Raw genomic sequence first — 23,476 nt, 5'->3', positions numbered from 1 at the left:
CACCTTATTAATTGTTGGTGGTAGTATAAATGTTTAGAAAATGCAATATAATAAACTAATTGTCAAAATGACTTAGTTTCTATAAGAACAATGTTGTTCTTGTAAAATGTTAGTTTCTGTAGACGATGCATACATCTTATAAATACACCTTGATTGTAAACAAAGAAAATAAAAGAAACATATGCAAGTGTGTGGTAGCAAGATTTATGAGACATATGCAAAATAAAAATTTGGCATACACACGTAAACACACGTGGATAATAAAAGTGACAGTACATATATCAGGTCTGATAGCAGCTAAAGAGCGCATTTAGACTATACGATGATTAAGAGCATTATATTGATTTATGTGGCTAATCCGCGTAAATTTAGGAAGATTTACATGAATTTTTTGTCAGAGGCCATAGTACCCATTACGAAATATATTTGAAAAAAAAAAACGGTCTATAATGTCTCTACAAATACCGAATACTGGGAGGTACTGGAGTCTATGCATTTATGTTGCCTCAAAATGTGAATTAATTTAATTTTTTTTCACACACACACGCATATATATATATATATATATATATATATATATATATATATATATATATATATATATATATATATATATATATATATATGTATACAAACTGTGTATATTATTGACAAAAATGAATGCGTGCAAAATTGTAGCCTTGGTTTTGCCTGCTACAACAAACTCACATGGTTATGCTACTTGGTTCATGCAAAACGAAAGCATAACAAGTGGAGAAAGATGAAAATGTTTATAAGTGCGGTTGTAAGATTTAGAAGATTTTCCAACAGAATTCTAGTTTTATTTAATTCTTTGGTTCCTCTTCTATTGAGCGTACCATCTCGTCACTTGGGTAAAAAAAGTTCTTTGTCATACAAGTTATTTTTAAAACAACTTCTGGGGAGAATATCCCAGACAAAAAATCAAGGGAACTGATGAGAATTGGTGGCTCTTTCCAAAACCTAGGTATTCCCTGCCTTACCCCCTGGTAAACATTACCATCGTTCTCCACTAATAAACAAACAGTTTTGTCCCCAAAAAGACTTTAAATCATATTAGAATTAAAAAAAGTGTACATTCGAAAATAGTAAGACAAAATGGAATAAAAATCATGCAATATAAAACATTAGTCCCCATATAACGGTACCTCCCGATATTCGGTATTTCGATGATTTTAACGACATTATTCAACGGAATTGTTTCAGATTTGGTATTTTCAGGTCGAAATGGATACTGCAGCCTAAGACAGAAAATTGTCTGTATCTATAGGTACCTATCGATATTCGGTGATATGTTGATTTTAGCGACACTATTCACCGGAATTGTTTCAAATTTGGTATTTGAAGTTCGTAATGGATACTACAGCCTAAGACAGAAAATTGTCTGTGTAGGTCCACGTCTTCGTACAGACCCATATAACGGTACCTCCCGATTTTCGGTATTTTGATGATTTTAGCGACATTATTCAATGGAAAAAGTGGCCAAGACCCCGAAAATACCTTAAATCATATGATGGTGATACTAAAACGTCATCATTTCTTGCACGGATCGTTTTTTTTTAAAATTATCGACATAAGGCAAAATTAGTACGAAAAATATGGTTAAAATGTAGAATATACTTGAAATCGGGTTATTCCGTTATCGGGGGTTATGATCCATATCATAACCTGCCAAAGCGATTAAAGGTATCTTGAATGTTTAGGAAAAATTTCTGGAAGGAATTTGCTCTACTATTTTGCGTCCTTTATAGTCAGTATTTTACGGATTGCAGTCCCAATGTATTTTGCATTTTGAGTTCTCATTGGACGAATTATTGTCATATGAAAGAAGCAGGTCCACTTTTTGAAGTGAACCCCATAACGCTTTTTCGGTCATTTTTGTTTGTATGAATGTGTTCGCATCTTCCAGCTGAAGGCCCTGGAGTTGAAAGGTAGATGCCAATTTTATACATGAAAGATCGACATTTAACATCGTATTACGCACTCATTTCATTTTTAATATTATTCATTCAGAATTGAAAACAGTAAGAAATGTACACTTCAATATAGAAAAAAGAAAGAATTGAAAAAAATAAAAATAATCTTCAATTGGTTCGCTGATTTTTTTAACGGCAAATTTTTAAAGGTCCTTATGAAGTTTTTTTGTAGAATGTACTATCATTTTGAAATTTGATTCCACTGAAAAATTTTCGATTTTTCCCGATTTTAGAATTTTCATATCTTATTCTCTTCTGAAATGATATTATTCGTATTACAAAATAAATACATATAAGCTATAAATAACAGTTTTATCCGCTATAAGCTATAAATAACTACAAATGTACACGAAAATAGTAAGTCAAAATGGGAAAAAAAATCATGCAAAATAAAACATGACTACTGTACATTTTAAAAGACAAAATAAAATTAAAATGTTCAAAATTTCACATTTTTATGCGATTTTTTTTGGATTTTATCCAATATATATATATATATATATATATATATATATATATATATATATATATATATATTTAGTAGTCTTTTTTAAGTCACCTTTGTCTTAAATTCGAGTCATTTATGAGTCTTGTATGAGTTTACGATTCTACGAATTACGTACGTGATTTCTAAATATTCGGATGTACCATGAAAAAAAGAATATGTTCATACATGTTTATAAAAAAGTTTATTTAATTTTGTGTTCATTTTCATGTCATTTTCTAGACTTGGAAAAAAGAAGTAAATTAAAAAAGGTACTGTAATTGGATCGTTTTTTTTCGTAACTCGGTCCCTAGCATGAACAAAATGTTTCTGAAGAAATGTGTTCCTATCCTTGTCGTTGCTTGCATTTGAGACGACAAATATTTGAAATAAAATATGTACAAGTCTGTCCATTTTACTAATTCTTTATATACGTGTTAAAAAGACAAACTTTCTTTTGATTACTGTAACTAAATAATACTTTTCTGCACTCGGATTTACACTGGTCCACTTCCAGCTGTATTGGCGGGCTAATTTATCCAAAAAAAATCTTTCGGTTTTTGTAATAAACTCTTTCTGGAAATAGATTATCAAAAAATTATATAATTATTAATAGTTTATAAAGTAGTGAATAAATCAATCAAATACCCAATTTGCTATACTTACAAATTGTTCAAGTTCTGTCTCATTTTGCTGCAATAATTCACGTTCCTGGACATTCTCTTAATTTTTCTCATATTCAGTTTTACTTCTTTTTTGCAAAATTAAATTTTCTGCCATCCTTTTTATTTTAGCCTTTTCTATTTTTGTAATTTAACTTTCTGACACTTAAATTTTCTTTATTGTTGTATATGTAAACTCGATATTGACATCACTTTTATCTGCCAGTTGGCAACCCTATTTTCACTAACATTCTCAATGCCGTATTCTTTAGTTATTAGTTCATAGCATGATCCAAGTATAAGGTCCCCCTTCCAGCTCAACTGATTACCACACGATCTGTCAATTAGATTTGAATTCGCTGCAACCAAAACGAACTTCAAAACTATATTAGAAGAATACAGGCAGTCGCATCGCATAGCTGCTGGGACAATGAACTGTCAAACCAATTTTTAAATTGAAAATTTTAAATGAAAATTTATTCAAATTTCCAAAAATTGTTGAAAAGTACATATCAACAACCTACGATTGGTGTCGTATAAGAAAATTTATAAAATGTACTTATTTTTGAGAAAAAAAAAAATAAAATTTTTTAAATATCTACAATGCAGTAGAGCTTTTTTACCATGCTAGAAGATTATAGGTAGTTGCATCAACGCTTGGGGACATTGATATGTCAATATTGTTAAAATGTTTTTTACATTTTATAAGTTTTCTTATACGCCACCAATCGGAGGTTGTTATGATATGCATTTTTCAACAATTTTTACAAATAATAATTTTTCATTCAATATTTTTAATTTCAAAGTCAGTTTGCGTCGAGCAGCAACTGCGTCGATGCGTCTAACTGTATTTTTCTACCATGTGTTATACATACAAAAAATTGACAGCAAACGTATTCGCCACAAAATTCTTCTGTCAAGGCGAAAATATTTATTTTCGCCTCAAGCGTTAATTTTGACATTTCATGTAGTAAAATAACAGCTGTTTTTAGATTAATTCTCTCGAAGGAAGACCTTATAATTGGGCCATGGTTCATAGTTTACTCTTGTAACTTGTACATCACAATCTTTCTTAATGAAATAAACTGAATTAAATTAAAACTTCAGACTTTAAGTATATAATATTTATAGAAATTAATAAATAAACAAAGAAATAACCGTACACTTTTTTATATTTATTTACTTTTCAATATTATACACTTTTGCTGTAGACGGCTCCAAGCACTTTTTATAAACGAACAATAATTCAACTTGTTGATAGTCACTCCAGAAACAAATGACGCTTACATAACATAACAAACAGCATTTATTCACTTATCTGTGCAAAACATGTTAAAAATACATAATTTTGATCACTTTTCATACAGCTGCAATATCTTTTTAAGGCTAATCATTTTTCAATCTCTAGATGATGGCAATACGATAATAAATAATGGAAAAATAGTCACATTTTGCACATCTCAATAATTGATTGGCGATTCCCCTACATTTTGTTGTTGTATATTAAACTGATCTCTTTTCACTCATTAGAGAGAGTCATTTTTGAGTCGCTTTTCGATCATACAAGTCAGTTAATCATTTTTTGGTCCCCAAAAGGACTCGAAGAAGACTCACCAAAGTGATTTTTTCAAAAACAATCTTCCAAATGCTAGCTGGGTATTACACCTTATTAATTGTTGGTGGTAGTATAAATGTTTAGAAAATGCAATATAATAAACTAATTGTCAAAATGACTTAGTTTCTATAAGAACAATGTTGTTCTTGTAAAATGTTAGTTTCTGTAGACGATGCATACATCTTATAAATACACCTTGATTGTAAACAAAGAAAATAAAAGAAACATATGCAAGTGTGTGGTAGCAAGATTTATGAGACATATGCAAAATAAAAATTTGGCATACACACGTAAACACACATGGATAATAAAAGTGACAGTACATATATCAGGTCTGATAGCAGCTAAAGAGCGCATTTAGACTATACGATGATTAAGAGCATTATATTGATTTATGTGGCTAATCCGCGTAAATTTAGGAAGATTTACATGAATTTTTTGTCAGAGGCCATAGTACCCATTACGAACTTTAAATATATTTGAAAAAAAAAACGGTCTATAATGTCTCTACAAATACCGAATACTGGGAGGTACTGGAGTCTATGCATTTATGTTGCCTCAAAATGTGAATTAATTTAATTTTTTTTCACACACACACACGCATATATATATATATATATATATATATATATATATATATATATATATATATATATATATATATATATATATATATATATATATATATATATATATATATATATATATATATATATATATATATATATATGTATACAAACTGTGTATATTATTGACAAAAATGAATGCGTGCAAAATTGTAGCCTTGGTTTTGCCTGCTACAACAAACTCACATGGTTATGCTACTTGGTTCATGCAAAACGAAAGCATAACAAGTGGAGAAAGATGAAAATGTTTATAAGTGCGGTTGTAAGATTTAGAAGATTTTCCAACAGAATTCTAGTTTTATTTAATTCTTTGGTTCCTCTTCTATTGAGCGTACGATCTCGTCACTTGGGTAAAAAAAGTTCTTTGTCATACAAGTTATTTTTAAAACAACTTCTGGGGAGAATATCCCAGACAAAAAATCAAGGGAACTGATGAGAATTGGTGGCTCTTTCCAAAACCTAGGTATTCCCTGCCTTACCCCCTGGTAAACATTACCATCGTTCTCCACTAATAAACAAACAGTTTTGTCCGTTTTGTCCCCAAAAAGACTTTAAATCATATTAGAATTAAAAAAAGTGTACATTCGAAAATAGTAAGACAAAATGGAATAAAAATCATGCAATATAAAACATTAGTCCCCATATAACGGTACCTCCCGATATTCGGTATTTCGATGATTTTAACGACATTATTCAACGGAATTGTTTTAGATTTGGTATTTTCAGTTCGAAATGGATACTGCAGCCTAAGACAGAAAATTGTCTGTATCTATAGGTACCTATCGATATTCGGTAATATGTTGATTTTAGCGACACTATTCACCGGAATTGTTTCAAATTTGGTATTTGAAGTTCGTAATGGATACTACAGCCTAAGACAGAAAATTGTCTGTGTAGGTCCACGTCTTCGTACAGACCCATATAACGGTACCTCCCGATTTTCGGTATTTTGATGATTTTAGCGACATTATTCAATGGAAAAAGTGGCCAAGACCCCGAAAGTACCTTAAATCATATGATGGTGATACTAAAACGTCATCATTTCTTGCACGGATCGTTTTTTTTTTTAAATTATCGACATAAGGCAAAATTAGTACGAAAAATATGGTTAAAATGTAGAATATACTTGAAATCGGGTTATTCCGTTATCGGGGGTTATGATCCATATCATAACCTGCCAAAGCGATTAAAGGTATCTTGAATGTTTAGGAAAAATTTCTGGAAGGAATTTGCTCTACTATTTTGCGTCCTTTATAGTCAGTATTTTACGGATTGCAGTCCCAATGTATTTTACATTTTGAGTTCTCATTGGACGAATTATTGTCATATGAAAGAAGCAGGTCCACTTTTTGAAGTGAACCCCATAACGCTTTTTCGGTCATTTTTGTTTGTATGAATGTGTTCGCATCTTCCAGCTGAAGGCCCTGGAGTTGAAAGGTAGATGCCAATTTTATACATGAAAGATCGACATTTAACATCGTATTACGCACTCATTTCATTTTTAATATTATTCATTCAGAATTGAAAACAGTAAGAAATGTACACTTCAATATAGAAAAAAGAAAGAATTGAAAAAAATAAAAATAATCTTCAACTGGTTCGCTGATTTTTTAACGGCAAATTTTTAAAGGTCCTTATGAAGTTTTCTTTGTAGAATGTACTATCATTTTGAAATTTGATTCCACTGAAAAATTTTCGATTTTTCCCGATTTTAGAATTTTCATATCTTATTCTCTTCTGAAATGATATTATTCGTATTACAAAATAAATACATATAAGCTATAAATAACAGTTTTATCCGCTATAAGCTATAAATAACTACAAATGTACACGAAAATAGTAAGTCAAAATGGGAAAAAAAGTCATGCAAAATAAAACATGACTACTGTACATTTTATCCAATATATATATATATATATATATATATATATATATATATATATATATATATATATATATATATATATATATATATATATATATATATATATATATATATATATATATATATATATATATATATATTAATTTAGTAGTCTTTTTTAAGTCACCTTTGTCTTAAATTCGAGTCATTTATGAGTCTTGTATGAGTTTACGATTCTACGAATTACGTACGTGATTTCTAAATATTCGGATGTACCATGAAAAAAAGAATATGTTCATACATGTTTATAAAAAAGTTTATTTAATTTTGTGTTCATTTTCATGTGTAATAGAAACAACATTCTTCATTTCAGTAAATACCGTTTTTTCTAGACTTGGAAAAAAGAAGTAAAGTAAAAAAGGTACTGTAATTGGATCGTTTTTTTTTCGTAACTCGGTCCCTAGCATGAACAAAATGTTTCTGAAGAAATGTGTTCCTATCCTTGTCGTTGCTTGCATTTGAGACGACAAATATTTGAAATAAAATAAGTACAAGTCTGTCCATTTTACTAATTCTTTTTATACGTGTTAAAAAGACAAACTTTCTTTTGATTACTGTAACTAAATAATACTTTTCTGCACTCGGATTTACACTGGTCCACTTCCAGCTGTATTGGCGGGCTAATTTATCCAAAAAAAATCTTTCGGTTTTTGTAATAAACTCTTTCTGGAAATAGATTATCAAAAAATTATATAATTATTAATAGTTTATAAAGTAGTGAATAAATCAATCAAATACCCAATTTGCTATACTTACAAATTGTTCAAGTTCTGTCTCATTTTGCTGCAATAATTCACGTTCCTGGACATTCTCTTAATTTTTCTCATATTCAGTTTTAATTCTTTTTTGCAAAATTAAATTTTCTGCCATCCTTTTTATTTTAGCCTTTTCTATTTTTGTAATTTAACTTTCTGACACTTAAATTTTCTTTATTGTTGTATATGTAAACTCGATATTGACATCACTTTTATCTGCCAGTTGGCAACCCTATTTTCACTAACATTCTCAATGCCGTATTCTTTAGTTATTAGTTCATAGCATGATCCAAGTATAAGGTCCCCCTTCCAGCTCAACTGATTACCACACGATCTGTCAATTAGATTTGAATTCGCTGCAACCAAAACGAACTTAAAAACTATATTAGAAGAATACAGGCAGTCGCATCGCATAGCTGCTGGGACAATGAACTGTCAAACCAATTTTTAAATTGAAAATTTTAAATGAAAATTTATTCAAATTTCCAAAAATTGTTGAAAAGTACATATCAACAACCTACGATTGGTGTCGTATAAGAAAATTTATAAAATGCACTTATTTTTGAGAAAAAAAATAAAATTTTTTAAATATCTACAATGCAGTAGAGCTTTTATACCATGCTAGAAGAATATAGGTAGTTGCATCAACGCTTGGGGACATTGATATGTCAATATTGTTAAAATGTTTTTTACATTTTATAAGTTTTCTTATACGCCACCAATCGGAGGTTGTTATGATATGCATTTTTCAACAATTTTTACAAATAATAATTTTTCATTCAATATTTTTAATTTCAAAGTCAGTTTGCGTCGAGCAGCAACTGCGTCGATGCGTCTAACTGTATTTTTCTACCATGTGTTATACATACAAAAAATTGACAGCAAACGTATTCGCCACAAAATTCTTCTGTCAAGGCAAAAATATTTATTTTCGCCTCAAGCGTTAATTTTGACATTTCATGTAGTAAAATAACAGCTGTTTTTAGATTAATTCTCTCGAAGGAAGACCTTATAATTGGGCCATGGTTCATAGTTTACTCTTGTAACTTGTACATCACAATCTTTCTTAATGAAATAAACTAAATTAAATTAAAACTTCAGACTTTGAGTATATAATATTTATAGAAATTAATAAATAAACAAAGAAATAACCGTACACTTTTTTATATTTATTTACTTTTCAATATTATACACTTTTGCTGTAGACGGCTCCATGCACTTTTTATAAACGAACAATAATTCAACTTGTTGATAGTCACTCCAGAAACAAATGACGCTTGCATAACATAACAAACAGCATTTATGCACTTATCTGTGCAAAACATGTTAAAAATACATAATTTTGATCACTTTTCATACAGCTGCAATATCTTTTTAAGGCTAATCATTTTTCAATCTCTAGATGATGGCAATACGATAATAAATAATGGAAAAATAGTCACATTTTGCACATCTCAATAATTGATTGGTGATTCCCCTACATTTTGTTGTTGTATATTAAACTGATCTCTTTTCACTCATTAGAGAGAGTCATTTTTGAGTCGCTTTTCGATCATACAAGTCAGTTAATCATTTTTTGGTCCCCAAAAGGACTCGAAGAAGACTCACCAAAGTGATTTTTTCAAAAACAATCTTCCAAATGCTAGCTGGGTATTACACCTTATTAATTGTTGGTGGTAGTATAAATGTTTAGAAAATGCAATATAATAAACTAATTGTCAAAATGACTTAGTTTCTATAAGAACAATGTTGTTCTTGTAAAATGTTAGTTTCTGTAGACGATGCATACATCTTATAAATACACCTTGATTGTAAACAAAGAAAATAAAAGAAACATATGCAAGTGTGTGGTAGCAAGATTTATGAGACATATGCAAAATAAAAATTTGGCATACACACGTAAACACACATGGATAATAAAAGTGACAGTACATATATCAGGTCTGATAGCAGCTAAAGAGCGCATTTAGACTATACGATGATTAAGAGCATTATATTGATTTATGTGGCTAATCCGCGTAAATTTAGGAAGATTTACATGAATTTTTTGTCAGAGGCCATAGTACCCATTACGAACTTTAAATATATTTGAAAAAAAAAACGGTCTATAATGTCTCTACAAATACCGAATACTGGGAGGTACTGGAGTCTATGCATTTATGTTGCCTCAAAATGTGAATTAATTTAATTTTTTTTCACACACACACACGCATATATATATATATATATATATATATATATATATATATATATATATATATATATATATATATATATATATATATATATATATATATATATATATATATATATATATATATATATATATATATATATATATATATATATATATATATATATATATATATATATATGTATACAAACTGTGTATATTATTGACAAAAATGAATGCGTGCAAAATTGTAGCCTTGGTTTTGCCTGCTACAACAAACTCACATGGTTATGCTACTTGGTTCATGCAAAACGAAAGCATAACAAGTGGAGAAAGATGAAAATGTTTATAAGTGCGGTTGTAAGATTTAGAAGATTTTCCAACAGAATTCTAGTTTTATTTAATTCTTTGGTTCCTCTTCTATTGAGCGTACGATCTCGTCACTTGGGTAAAAAAAGTTCTTTGTCATACAAGTTATTTTTAAAACAACTTCTGGGGAGAATATCCCAGACAAAAAATCAAGGGAACTGATGAGAATTGGTGGCTCTTTCCAAAACCTAGGTATTCCCTGCCTTACCCCCTGGTAAACATTACCATCGTTCTCCACTAATAAACAAACAGTTTTGTCCGTTTTGTCCCCAAAAAGACTTTAAATCATATTAGAATTAAAAAAAGTGTACATTCGAAAATAGTAAGACAAAATGGAATAAAAATCATGCAATATAAAACATTAGTCCCCATATAACGGTACCTCCCGATATTCGGTATTTCGATGATTTTAACGACATTATTCAACGGAATTGTTTTAGATTTGGTATTTTCAGTTCGAAATGGATACTGCAGCCTAAGACAGAAAATTGTCTGTATCTATAGGTACCTATCGATATTCGGTAATATGTTGATTTTAGCGACACTATTCACCGGAATTGTTTCAAATTTGGTATTTGAAGTTCGTAATGGATACTACAGCCTAAGACAGAAAATTGTCTGTGTAGGTCCACGTCTTCGTACAGACCCATATAACGGTACCTCCCGATTTTCGGTATTTTGATGATTTTAGCGACATTATTCAATGGAAAAAGTGGCCAAGACCCCGAAAGTACCTTAAATCATATGATGGTGATACTAAAACGTCATCATTTCTTGCACGGATCGTTTTTTTTTTTTAAATTATCGACATAAGGCAAAATTAGTACGAAAAATATGGTTAAAATGTAGAATATACTTGAAATCGGGTTATTCCGTTATCGGGGGTTATGATCCATATCATAACCTGCCAAAGCGATTAAAGGTATCTTGAATGTTTAGGAAAAATTTCTGGAAGGAATTTGCTCTACTATTTTGCGTCCTTTATAGTCAGTATTTTACGGATTGCAGTCCCAATGTATTTTACATTTTGAGTTCTCATTGGACGAATTATTGTCATATGAAAGAAGCAGGTCCACTTTTTGAAGTGAACCCCATAACGCTTTTTCGGTCATTTTTGTTTGTATGAATGTGTTCGCATCTTCCAGCTGAAGGCCCTGGAGTTGAAAGGTAGATGCCAATTTTATACATGAAAGATCGACATTTAACATCGTATTACGCACTCATTTCATTTTTAATATTATTCATTCAGAATTGAAAACAGTAAGAAATGTACACTTCAATATAGAAAAAAGAAAGAATTGAAAAAAATAAAAATAATCTTCAACTGGTTCGCTGATTTTTTAACGGCAAATTTTTAAAGGTCCTTATGAAGTTTTCTTTGTAGAATGTACTATCATTTTGAAATTTGATTCCACTGAAAAATTTTCGATTTTTCCCGATTTTAGAATTTTCATATCTTATTCTCTTCTGAAATGATATTATTCGTATTACAAAATAAATACATATAAGCTATAAATAACAGTTTTATCCGCTATAAGCTATAAATAACTACAAATGTACACGAAAATAGTAAGTCAAAATGGGAAAAAAAGTCATGCAAAATAAAACATGACTACTGTACATTTTATCCAATATATATATATATATATATATATATATATATATATATATATATATATATATATATTAATTTAGTAGTCTTTTTTAAGTCACCTTTGTCTTAAATTCGAGTCATTTATGAGTCTTGTATGAGTTTACGATTCTACGAATTACGTACGTGATTTCTAAATATTCGGATGTACCATGAAAAAAAGAATATGTTCATACATGTTTATAAAAAAGTTTATTTAATTTTGTGTTCATTTTCATGTGTAATAAAAACAACATTCTTCATTTCAGTAAATACCGTTTTTTCTAGACTTGGAAAAAAGAAGTAAAGTAAAAAAGGTACTGTAATTGGATCGTTTTTTTTCGTAACTCGGTCCCTAGCATGAACAAAATGTTTCTGAAGAAATGTGTTCCTATCCTTGTCGTTGCTTGCATTTGAGACGACAAATATTTGAAATAAAATAAGTACAAGTCTGTCCATTTTACTAATTCTTTTTATACGTGTTAAAAAGACAAACTTTCTTTTGATTACTGTAACTAAATAATACTTTTCTGCACTCGGATTTACACTGGTCCACTTCCAGCTGTATTGGCGGGCTAATTTATCCAAAAAAAATCTTTCGGTTTTTGTAATAAACTCTTTCTGGAAATAGATTATCAAAAAATTATATAATTATTAATAGTTTATAAAGTAGTGAATAAATCAATCAAATACCCAATTTGCTATACTTACAAATTGTTCAAGTTCTGTCTCATTTTGCTGCAATAATTCACGTTCCTGGACATTCTCTTAATTTTTCTCATATTCAGTTTTAATTCTTTTTTGCAAAATTAAATTTTCTGCCATCCTTTTTATTTTAGCCTTTTCTATTTTTGTAATTTAACTTTCTGACACTTAAATTTTCTTTATTGTTGTATATGTAAACTCGATATTGACATCACTTTTATCTGCCAGTTGGCAACCCTATTTTCACTAACATTCTCAATGCCGTATTCTTTAGTTATTAGTTCATAGCATGATCCAAGTATAAGGTCCCCCTTCCAGCTCAACTGATTACCACACGATCTGTCAATTAGATTTGAATTCGCTGCAACCAAAACGAACTTAAAAACTATATTAGAAGAATACAGGCAGTCGCATCGCATAGCTGCTGGGACAATGAACTGTCAAACCAATTTTTAAATTGAAAATTTTAAATGAAAATTTATTCAAATTTCCAAAAATTGTTGAAAAGTACATATCAACAACCTACGATTGGTGTCGTATAAGAAAATTTATAAAATGCACTTATTTTTGAGAAAAAAAATAAAATTTTTTAAATATCTACAATGCAGTAGAGCTTTTATACCATGCTAGAAGAATATAGGTAGTTGCATCAACACTTGGGGACATTGATATGTCAATATTGTTAAAATGTTTTTTACATTTTATAAGTTTTCTTATACGCCACCAATCGGAGGTTGTTATGATATGCATTTTTCAACAATTTTTACAAATAATAATTTTTCATTCAATATTTTTAATTTCAAAGTCAGTTTGCGTCGAGCAGCAACTGCGTCGATGCGTCTAACTGTATTTTTCTACCATGTGTTATACATACAAAAAATTGACAGCAAACGTATTCGCCACAAAATTCTTCTGTCAAGGCAAAAATATTTATTTTCGCCTCAAGCGTTAATTTTGACATTTCATGTAGTAAAATAACAGCTGTTTTTAGATTAATTCTCTCGAAGGAAGACCTTATAATTGGGCCATGGTTCATAGTTTACTCTTGTAACTTGTACATCACAATCTTTCTTAATGAAATAAACTGAATTAAATTAAAACTTCAGACTTTAAGTATATAATATTTATAGAAATTAATAAATAAACAAAGAAATAACCGTACACTTTTTTATATTTATTTACTTTTCAATATTATACACTTTTGCTGTAGACGGCTCCAAGCACTTTTTATAAACGAACAATAATTCAACTTGTTGATAGTCACTCCAGAAACAAATGACGCTTACATAACATAACAAACAGCATTTATTCACTTATCTGTGCAAAACATGTTAAAAATACATAATTTTGATCACTTTTCATACAGCTGCAATATCTTTTTAAGGCTAATCATTTTTCAATCTCTAGATGATGGCAATACGATAATAAATAATGGAAAAATAGTCACATTTTGCACATCTCAATAATTGATTGGCGATTCCCCTACATTTTGTTGTTGTATATTAAACTGATCTCTTTTCACTCATTAGAGAGAGTCATTTTTGAGTCGCTTTTCGATCATACAAGTCAGTTAATCATTTTTTGGTCCCCAAAAGGACTCGAAGAAGACTCACCAAAGTGATTTTTTCAAAAACAATCTTCCAAATGCTAGCTGGGTATTACACCTTATTAATTGTTGGTGGTAGTATAAATGTTTAGAAAATGCAATATAATAAACTAATTGTCAAAATGACTTAGTTTCTATAAGAACAATGTTGTTCTTGTAAAATGTTAGTTTCTGTAGACGATGCATACATCTTATAAATACACCTTGATTGTAAACAAAGAAAATAAAAGAAACATATGCAAGTGTGTGGTAGCAAGATTTATGAGACATATGCAAAATAAAAATTTGGCATACACACGTAAACACACATGGATAATAAAAGTGACAGTACATATATCAGGTCTGATAGCAGCTAAAGAGCGCATTTAGACTATACGATGATTAAGAGCATTATATTGATTTATGTGGCTAATCCGCGTAAATTTAGGAAGATTTACATGAATTTTTTGTCAGAGGCCATAGTACCCATTACGAACTTTAAATATATTTGAAAAAAAAAACGGTCTATAATGTCTCTACAAATACCGAATACTGGGAGGTACTGGAGTCTATGCATTTATGTTGCCTCAAAATGTGAATTAATTTAATTTTTTTTCACACACACACACGCATATATATATATATATATATATATATATATATATATATATATATATATATATATATATATATATATATATATATGTATACAAACTGTGTATATTATTGACAAAAATGAATGCGTGCAAAATTGTAGCCTTGGTTTTGCCTGCTACAACAAACTCACATGGTTATGCTACTTGGTTCATGCAAAACGAAAGCATAACAAGTGGAGAAAGATGAAAATGTTTATAAGTGCGGTTGTAAGATTTAGAAGATTTTCCAACAGAATTCTAGTTTTATTTAATTCTTTGGTTCCTCTTCTATTGAGCGTACGATCTCGTCACTTGGGTAAAAAAAGTTCTTTGTCATACAAGTTATTTTTAAAACAACTTCTGGGGAGAATATCCCAGACAAAAAATCAAGGGAACTGATGAGAATTGGTGGCTCTTTCCAAAACCTAGGTATTCCCTGCCTTACCCCCTGGTAAACATTACCATCGTTCTCCACTAATAAACAAACAGTTTTGTCCGTTTTGTCCCCAAAAAGACTTTAAATCATATTAGAATTAAAAAAAGTGTACATTCGAAAATAGTAAGACAAAATGGAATAAAAATCATGCAATATAAAACATTAGTCCCCATATAACGGTACCTCCCGATATTCGGTATTTCGATGATTTTAACGACATTATTCAACGGAATTGTTTTAGATTTGGTATTTTCAGTTCGAAATGGATACTGCAGCCTAAGACAGAAAATTGTCTGTATCTATAGGTACCTATCGATATTCACCGGAATTGTTTCAAATTTGGTATTTGAAGTTCGTAATGGATACTACAGCCTAAGACAGAAAATTGTCTGTGTAGGTCCACGTCTTCGTACAGACCCATATAACGGTACCTCCCGATTTTCGGTATTTTGATGATTTTAGCGACATTATTCAATGGAAAAAGTGGCCAAGACCCCGAAAGTACCTTAAATCATATGATGGTGATACTAAAACGTCATCATTTCTTGCACGGATCGTTTTTTTTTTTAAATTATCGACATAAGGCAAAATTAGTACGAAAAATATGGTTAAAATGTAGAATATACTTGAAATCGGGTTATTCCGTTATCGGGGGTTATGATCCATATCATAACCTGCCAAAGCGATTAAAGGTATCTTGAATGTTTAGGAAAAATTTCTGGAAGGAATTCGCTCTACTATTTTGCGTCCTTTATAGTCAGTATTTTACGGATTGCAGTCCCAATGTATTTTGCATTTTGAGTTCTCATTGGACGAATTATTAGTTGTGTTCCAGTACTTTTTTAGTAGTAAAACTAGCAGAAGAGAGAACAGTTCGAAATGTCATTCTCATTTAGGTTTGCTCAAAAAATAAGGGAACGGAAAATTAGCAGAAATGCGATAAAATGTCAAAATTCAAAATTTCAAAAGTGAACAGCCTAAATCGGACTGGTGAAACCTTACTGAAAAGAGCGCCAACATTTAAAAAATGAGTATTGAAGACGATAAGTTAAAATTAATAATTTATAATAATAATTAATAATCTGATTCCTCATTCAGCCAGTCCTCTTCACTGCTGGAATCATCCAAAAGTGAATACATCAGTTGCTCCATATTTTCTCTTTTTGTTTTTTGCACGACAAATATTAGTTTTTCCTTTAGTTTTCAAGTTGATCATTTTCTTTATTGAAATGTATCAATACATTTTTCAACCTTGTTAGCCCTGCCAATTAAATGTCAAATTTACAATATGCACATTTCTGCTCGGCCAAATTCATGTAGCTAAAACAAGCAGAAATGTGCACCACTCAGCGCCATTTTTTTCTCGAGAGAGCGGCAAGTTTTGCTAGTATTTGGAGTACGGGAACGCGTTGTAGCAGAATTAGTGCTAATTAGTACTAATTTGCAGGTTCTGGAACACAACTATTGTCATATGAAAGAAGCAGGTCCACTTTTTGAAGTGAACCCCATAACGCTTTTTCGGTCATTTTTGTTTGTATGAATGTGTTCGCATCTTCCAGCTGAAGGCCCTGGAGTTGAAAGGTAGATGCCAATTTTATACATGAAAGATCAACATTTAACATCGTATTACGCACTCATTTCATTTTTAATATTATTCATTCAGAATTTAAAACAGTAAGAAATGTACACTTCAATATAGAAAAAAGAAAGAATTGAAAAAAATAAAAATAATCTTCAACTGGTTCGCTGATTTTTTTAACGGTAAATTTTTAAAGGTCCTTATGAAGTTTGTCTGTAGAATGTACTATCATTTTGAAATTTGATTCCATTGAAAAATTTTCGAGTTTTCCCGATTTTAGAATTTTCATATCTTATTCTCTTCTGAAATGATATTATTCGTATTACAAAATAAATACATATAAGCTATAAATAACAGTTTTATCCGTTGTCGCTACTAACTACACATCATATTAGAATTCCAAAAAAAAAAAAAAAAAAAAAAAAACTACAAATGTACATTCGAAAATAGTAAGTCAAAATGGGAAAAAAATCATGCAAAATAAAACATGACTATTGTACATTTCAAAAGTCAAAATAAAATTAAAATGTTCAAAATTTCACATTTTTATGCGATTTTTTTGGATTTTATCCATTCCTGCCAAGAGGCAATTCCGAATTTATCTGAATCGTTAAAATCTGACCGGCGGTCTTTATGTTATAAGCGTAGTAACTAACACAACTTTCTTTTACATATAGAGAGACAGATTTAAAAGCAGGCGTGTTCCTCAGCCCCAAAATAAATACTTACGGTTGGATGGGAAGCCAACAGTATCTCATGTAATAATTCTCAATCCGATATCTTCATTATTTTGGCAAATATAAGGATTTTAGATAAATCGAAATAGTGGGCGTAAAAGTAGGCATGGTCAATATTTTTTTCTTTAAAAACCTAACTCGGGGCATGACGAATGTTTGTACAAAAATTTAATCAAATCGGTCCACCCGTTCTTAACTGATTCCATTACCAACAAACAACAATTGATTTTTATATATATAGATATTTAAGGTAATATATATAGAAAGGAAATTACTTTTTGTATATATTGCGTTAATAAATCAATTTAATATAATTTGTGGTGCAACCTTATTGGGAAAAGAATTAACTGCACTGAAAACCAAAATATAGCCCAAAATACTCTATTGACTAATTTGTGTCGAATTCGAAGTTTGTGGTTCGAAAATATTAAGATCAGTCGGTCATCGGAGTAGGGGACTGTGTATTAGCTTTCGTTTCAAGGAAATGAGAACATTGATTACACTTAAATTGGTTAACAATGCTCGCAAAACATATGATTGCATGTAAAATGCCATATATATTTTTAACGACAATTTTCGACAAATCTTGTATACCACCAAACACAAGCTATTGGCCGTATGAATTCAAATCAAGTTGAGCCAAAAGTTTTGCCTAACTTTTAATAGAATAATTTCAATTGTAATTCCTCAAAAATTATTTTATATTCATACAATTCCATGCATAATCAGAATTATTCTATTTATTTTTCGGGATTTGAAATGTGTGTGAACTGAAATGTGAAAATATAATTTGCTAATAGAAAAATATGAACCTCCAAGTAAACATATGCTCTGTTCCAGAACAAGAATTGGCTAGCTTTGCAAATTTAGAACATTCTTGCAGTTCCGGAGCATAGAAATAATAATGGGAAAATTTGAATGTAATCTGTATATGAACTGAATATAATTCGATAAAAAAAAAAAATTGTTACTGTCCCTGATATGGCGGCGCTAGATTGGACCATCCCGTCGACCTGCGTTCTCTGGTTCTTGGTTCTCAACCATTCTAATGCATCAGGGTGAACACCGATATTTTGAATTCGAACAAATAAACTTAGATAATGAAGTATTGGTGTCATTACTCTAGCATTTTCCCGGTCTTCCTTTTTTTCAAGGTTCCTCCATTTAATATTGTTGTAAACCCCACTAAACACACTCACCTCATCACCTTCCCAGGGAATTCCCCTCACTCACAAACAAATTAACACATTTTAAGTTTTCTTTACAAAATCAAAACATTAAAAACATATATTTATAAAAAAAGGTTTTAAGTCTAGGTAATCTATACATTTTTTTATTATTTATTTTTTTGTCCTCTAGCAGAATGGAACTCCTAACACCAGATTGGTTATCATATACAAAGTCAAATGATCACAAACAATACATATTTTAAAACCTAGAGGAAGTCACTTGTTCCCAAAAAATGTGAAACAGTACTTACCTATTTAAGGAGCTCTCTTAAATTGGGTTTAAATTCGACAACATGGCTATATATGGAATAACAAAAACACCTCTCTCTAGTTTTTGATTATTTATAGATTGTTTTCTTTTATCAAAAATGTATATGTATATAAGAATGAAGTCAAAATGTATAAGACAAACACAAAAGGACGGCACAACACAAACAAGGTTCACAAATATAGTTTTCTTTGCTATAACATGTTTCTAATATGTCTTTAAGGCCATGGCGTTATTTATTATTAATTTATGACTTTTCTTTGTTGAAATGTAGCTTTTTTAAATTTTCTTCCTTTACTAAAACTATACCCAACTGTAGGAACCTGCTCACTATTTAAAGACTGAGCACCTTCGAAATTGGCAAGACGTCAAAACGGAAACCAGGCCGTCAATATCGCAACGGTCAACCTTGTAGCTGCTGACAATCCGTAGTCTTTTGGGAATTTATTTTTTATTTATTTATTATTATGATCGTTTTTGTTTCACCGGCTACATTGCTTGTTAGCAAAAATATATAGGAGAAAACTTTAATTTTATTGGTTTTAAGTTACAATACCAACACGATATATGCTTTGGCAACGCTTTTCATTACTTTTATTCATTTAGTTTTTTCGGTCCGCACGGTCAGTAAAGGTATGCAACCCGCCTCATTTTAATTCAAAATTCGGGCAGTAAATTTATTTTATTTTTTTTTATTCCAGGACATATTTTCGGGTAAGTTCGAAGTATTCGGGAACATAATTTATATTTGTATTTTGCAGTTGCATAGCGCCACCGCCTATTTTGAATACCGTCTTAAATCCCACGCATCAAACTAAAAGAATAAAAGCCGGAGAAAAATACTTAAGTTCTTATATGGTTTACCGAAATTTTTTAAAAGCAAACGTTTTTGGAATTTTGAAGGTGCAATGTTTCCTTCAACCATTCTTTTATATCTGTCGCCATTGCCGTAATCTACATAGCCTCATAACATCAACTGACCTGTTGTAGTCCAAAACGGTTTGAGTATCCACTTTGTCAAGGCCCATGAAACATATGCGGTCTTTTTTATTTTTCCTACCTGAGCCTTATAATTACAGCATGGTCTATGCAAGGGTTCAATTCAATGTTTCACTGGCGTTCCCAGGTTCCCATCTTTGATTTGTATATGTATAATGGATTTACAAGTATAAATTTTGACAAATGAAACATTTTGGAACAATTTTCTTCATGCTACCATGGTTCTAACCATGGTACAAGAATACAGGTAGATGCATCAACGATTGGGAACATTGATATGTCAAAAAATTTTAAATGTTTTTTTCAAATATAAATATAGTTTTATATGTTTTCTTATACAACGTCATTCGCAGGTTATTATAATTCGCGTTTTTCAACAATTTTTACAAATTTAAATAATTTTTCATTCATAATTTTCCATTCCAAAATTGGTCTGACAGTTCATTGTACCAGCAGCTGTGTCGATGCGTCTACCTATATTCTTCTACCATGATTCTAACATTGAATTCAAACAAGATGTCGTCTTATTTACTCAAAACTTTTATAGAATTTAAATTTCAGTATAACCATGGTACAATAAAAAGGTAAGGTAGAGCTATCAGCAGATTGCAATTTTTTTTAAGTGTGCCTGACTTCTGCCAAAATTTGTATATGTATTTATTGTTTTGAAAAATGAAAATATAATATTTTAAAAACCAATGTTTGGAACAAACGTACATTGCGGCTTGCAGGTTTGAACAGTTTGGATCATATTTTTGAGAGAAAATCCCGGCATTTCATTCATTTTTCGCGCTATTTAACTTATTTTAAAAATGAAAATATGAAAAAATGAAAACAACTTGTTGTATATAATTTTGAATGAGTCTGATAGGAAGCGGGCATAGCCTCAGGGCTGTATTTCTGTAGTTTTACGAAGCTATTCTTCCTCCTTATTGTATCATGAGTATAACCCTTTTCAATGTGCTTCAAACTTTCGATTCAAGGAAATGAAAACATTGACAACACTTAAATTAGTGAATAATGCTTGCTAAACATATGCTTGCATGTAAAATATATTTGTATGTTTTTTAACAATTTGCAACAAATCTAGTATACTACCAAACACAAGCTATTGGCCATGGTAGAAGAATATAGGTAGACGCATCGACACAGCTGCTGGGACATTGAACTGTCAAAAAAATTCTGTAATTGAAAATATTGGGTAAAAATTATTTAAATTTGTAAAAATTGTTGAAAAACGCGAATTATAATAACCTCCGAATGACGTCGTTTAAGAAAACATATGAAATATCTACTTACATTAAAAAAACATTTAACATTTTTGGACATATCAATGTTCCTAAGCGTTGATGCATCTACCTGTGTTCTTCTACCATGCTATTGGCCGGACATGCTAAAGGTTACCTGCATACAAAAATGTTTGTCATAGGCTGTAGTACCCATTACGAACTTCAAATACCAAATTTGAAACAATTCCGGTGAATAATGTCGCTAAAATCATCAAAATACCGAATATCGGGAGGAATCGTTATATGGGTGCTATACGAAGACGTGGACCTGTACAGACAATCTCCTGTCATAGGCTGTTGTATCCATTATGAACATTAAATACCAAATTTGAATAAATTCCGTTGAATAATGTCGCTAAAATCATCAAAGTACCGAATATCGGGAGGTACCGTTGTGTGGGGGCTATACGAAGACTTGAACCTGCACAGGCAATTTTCTGTCTTAGGCTGTAGTATCCATTTCGAACTTCAAATACCAAATTCGAAACAATTCCGATGAATATTGTCGCTGAAATCATCAAAATACCGACTATGGGGAGGTACCGTTATATGGGGGCTATACCAAACCGTGGACCTACATGGCCCATTTTCAATACCAAAAGTCCTGCAGACATAACGGTACCTCCCGATATTCGGTATTTCGATGATTTTAACGACATTACTCAACGGAATTGTTTCAGATTTGGTATTTTCAGTTCGAAATGGATACTGCAGTCTAAGACAGAAAATTGTCTGTATCGATAGGTACCTATCGATATTCGGTAATATGTTGATTTTAGCGACACTATTCACCGAAATTTTTTCAAATTTGGTATTTGAAGTTCGTAATGGATTCTACAGCCTAAGACAGAAAATTGTCTGTGTAGGTCCACGTCTTCGTACAGACCCATATAACGGTACCTCCCGATTTTCGGTATTTTGATGATTTTAGCGACATTATTCACCGATTTTTATACCCTCCACCATAGTATGGAGGGTATATTATGTTTGTCATTCCGTTTGCAACATCTCGAAATATACATTTTAGACCCCACAAAGTACAAATATTCTTGATCAGCATAAAATTCTATGTCGATTTAGCGATGTTCGTCCGTGTGGAAATAACTCTAGCTTCCGAAAGAATTGAAGTAGGTTGATAAAATTTTGTTCAAATTTTACTCAAATCAATATTATGTCTGCAGGACTTTTGGTATTGAAAATGGGCCATGTAGGTCCACGGTTTGGTATAGCCCCCATATAACGGTACCTCCCCATAGTCGGTATTTTGATGATTTCAGCGACAATATTCATCGGAATTGTTTCGAATTTGGTATTTGAAGTTCGAAATGGATACTACAGCCTAAGACAGAAAATTGCCTGTGCAGGTTCAAGTCTTCGTATAGCCCCCACACAACGGTACCTCCCGATATTCGGTACTTTGATGATTTTAGCGACATTATTCAACGGAATTTATTCAAATTTGGTATTTAATGTTCATAATGGATGCAACAGCCTATGACAGGAGATTGTCTGTACAGGTCCACGTCTTCGTATAGCACCCATATAACGATTCCTCCCGATATTCGGTATTTTGATGATTTTAGCGACATTATTCACCGGAATTGTTTCAAATTTGGTATTTGAAGTTCGTAATGGGTACTACAGCCTATGACAAACATTTTTGTATGCAGGTAACCTTTAGCATGTCCGGCCAATAGCATGGTAGAAGAACACAGGTAGATGCATCAACGCTTAGGAACATTGATATGTCCAAAAATGTTAAATGTTTTTTTAATGTAAGTA

At 30.8% G+C, this 23,476-nt stretch overlaps 3 long non-coding RNA genes across 9 annotated transcripts in view; 1 reads left to right on the top strand and 2 right to left on the bottom strand.

The window, feature by feature from the left end:
• The window catches only part of LOC109614093 (uncharacterized), a 50,130-nt gene that overhangs the window by 9,558 nt on the left and 17,096 nt on the right, over positions 1–23,476 (top strand). The gene's annotated exons all lie outside the window — the stretch shown is intronic.
• On the bottom strand, positions 2,922–5,354 carry LOC131804963 (uncharacterized). The gene is made up of 3 exons (XR_009343432.1): positions 4,324–5,354; positions 3,145–3,384; positions 2,922–3,054 (listed from the first exon to the last, which is right to left on the bottom strand). It is a non-coding gene; the product is annotated as an uncharacterized LOC131804963 (long non-coding RNA).
• On the bottom strand, positions 7,426–10,268 carry LOC131804964 (uncharacterized). The gene is made up of 3 exons (XR_009343433.1): positions 9,238–10,268; positions 8,062–8,301; positions 7,426–7,971 (listed from the first exon to the last, which is right to left on the bottom strand). It is a non-coding gene; the product is annotated as an uncharacterized LOC131804964 (long non-coding RNA).

Source organism: Musca domestica, unplaced genomic scaffold, assembly GCF_030504385.1.
Source record: "Musca domestica strain aabys unplaced genomic scaffold, Musca_domestica.polishedcontigs.V.1.1 5, whole genome shotgun sequence".
NCBI lineage: Eukaryota > Metazoa > Arthropoda > Insecta > Diptera > Muscidae > Musca > Musca domestica.
This window is presented reverse-complemented; position numbering and strand designations above follow the sequence as displayed.